The following is a 2858-nucleotide window of genomic DNA, read 5'->3' as shown; positions in this document are numbered from 1 at the left end:
AGAGAAGTGGGCATTGGCATATGGAAGACAATACTTTTGTGCAGGTATGATAAGCACACAAAGAGCCGAATGTATGCATGCCACACTGAAGAAAACCCTGTATTCATGTTTAACACTGTTTCGTTTCATGGAACAATATGAATTATTTGTAGACGGTCTAAGACAGAATGAGCTTGAACAAGACGTGAAATGCTTCAATACACGACCTCTAACTTTTGGCATGAAAATATTGATGCGACCTGCAGCTCTGTATACACTAACTGTATTTGAATGGATCAAGAAAGAGGTGTTGCATGTCATGAATTGCAGAATAGAAGAACTGGTGCAAACCGAGAATATGCACAAATATCATATTTTTTGTCAGGGCGAAAAGCATCAGGAAAGGCAAGAAGCGCATGTCACGTACAATGTCGACAACGGAAGGGTAGAATGTTCGTGCAAAATGTATGAATTCAAAGGTATCCTATGTTGTCATGCATTAAAGGCACTCAATCAAGAGAAGATACAAGAAATACCTGAGTCTTACGTAATGCGAAGATGGACGAGACGCGCGAAGATTGAAATGCTCGTTATGGACAATGCGAGTAAATATGGTGTTGACGAGAAGTGCCACATAGCCTCCCGTTACCAACAACTGTGTAGGTCATTCATGCATGTTGCTGATTTGGCATCGAGAAGCGAAGAAGGCTATGCATGTGCGAGAAAAGCTGCAACGGAGTTACTTGAAAACGTGGAGTTAATTCACATTAAGTCTTTTGCAGCGAATGAATACCAGGCGAAGATAATGGGATCGAACAACGTAGGTCAAAATCATGTCTCGCTTGACACTCCCGAGAAGTTGCGCCGAAGCGTAAACATTATCTTCAACAAGTCAGTAGTGAACGTTGTTGATTATGATGGACATATTCATGAAGCAAAGGGTATCAAAAGAAAACCTGCCTCTGATCGCAGTCGTTGGAGGGCAAAAGGTGCACTAGAATTGGTTGGCAAGAAAATGACTAAGAAACAACCAACCTGTAATAAAAAACAACAAAGCCCTTCGAATGAACAGGTATGTAAAACATTATATTGCTCCCCATTGCGTGAAGCTTGTCAAATAGCTAACTCGTGTAATGTCCATCATGCAGCAATACCCTACAGAAGTACCGGCAAATGTTCAAACCTACATTCCTCCCGATCAGATTTTCGGCAACGATCGCTACAGTTTTACAAGGCTTTTGGTATGTTATCGATGTTGCGAGGAGGTAGGCATTTCTTGTGAAACTTAATTCAGTGTCTAATATTTTCTCTTTCATGACAGGCTACGATGCAGTCGACAGATAGGTTTGGGACACAGGAATCTCGTGTGGGCTAGTTGTTTCAATAATATACCTATGTTTTCTTTCAACTAGACTGTTTTGTTGTGGTGTTTTTGGACAAGATCTATGATGAACTATTCTATGGTTTTCAAGATAGTTTTTAAAATCATTTGAAAGATACTCTCCTCCGGAATCAACTCTAAAGATTTTTAAATTATCATTAAATTGATTTTTAATCATCATATGATATGTCTTAAACGATGCAAAGACTTCATGCTTATGTTTAAGGTAGTATATCCAACAAAATCTTGAATAATCATAAAAAAAATAACATAGTAAGCAAATCCTCCCTTAGATACTACGGGTGTCTTCGCCTCGAAAGAATAGCGCACAAAGTATTGGCGAAGACAAATACAACGATTGTTTGTCATCGCTGATTACAGCGATGCAAATAATCAATAGATAAGGAAAGGATTTGTTGCCATCGCTGGAAACTTCGTGCTTTGAGTCGGAGAGCGATCTGTGGCATCGCAGCATAAATCCGAGTGCACAAGTTCAAAAGATTTGTTTGTAAACGTAGATCTTTGTTCAAAAGTCAAGCTTCTCATTTTTCCAAAAATGCAATGATTACAATTGAAATTACTATTACAGAGATCTTTGTCTTTGCAATCGCTGTATTTGTCTTCGCCTCGAAAGAATAGCGCGCAAAGTATTGGCGAAGACAAATACAGCGATTGTTTGCCATCGCTGATTACAGCGATGCAAATAATCAATAGATAAGGAAAGGATTTGTTGCCATCGCTGGATACTTCGTGCTTTGAGTCGGAGAGCGATCTGTGGCATCGCAGCATAAATCCGAGTGCACAAGTTCAAAAGATTTGTTTGTAAACGTAGATCTTTGTTCAAAAGTCAAGCTTCTCATTTTTCCAAAAATGCAATGATTACAATTGAAATTACTATTACAAAGATCTTTGTCTTCGCAATCGCTGTATTTGTCTTCGCCTCGAAAGAATAGCGCGCAAAGTATTGGCGAAGACAAATACAACGATTGTTTGCCATCGCTGATTACAGCGATGCAAATAATCAATAGATAAGGAAAGGATTTGTTGCCATCGCTGGATACTTCGTGCTTTGAGTCGGAGAGCGATATGTGGCATCGCAGCATAGTGATTTGTGAGTATTGTTCAAATGTCAAATCACACGTGGAAAACGTATTTTTGAATATTTAAAACTTAATGAGCGGCATGGAAAGACGTATTTTTGAATGCTTCGAACGCAAGCATTTAATTTGGCGGCGGTTATAAAAAAAAGGCGGCATGCGAAAAGCCGTATTTATATTTTTTTTAAACGCAATCAATTAATTAACTTCGTGCTTTGAGTCGGAGAGCGATCTGCGGCATCGCAGCATGGTGATTTTTGGGTATTGTTCGAATGTCTAATCACACGTGGATAGCGATATGTGGCATCGCAGCGTAGAACGTTGTTGATTATTGTTGGACTGTCAATCTTAGCGTGGTGCGAAGGATTGTTCAAGTGTGCTGCGATGTGTGGCATCGCAAT

This window comes from Nuphar pumila, chromosome 10 (genome assembly GCF_984573655.1).
Source record: "Nuphar pumila chromosome 10, dmNupPumi1.hap1.1, whole genome shotgun sequence".
Taxonomy (NCBI): Eukaryota; Viridiplantae; Streptophyta; class Magnoliopsida; order Nymphaeales; family Nymphaeaceae; genus Nuphar; species Nuphar pumila.
Note: the sequence above shows the minus strand (reverse complement) of the source record.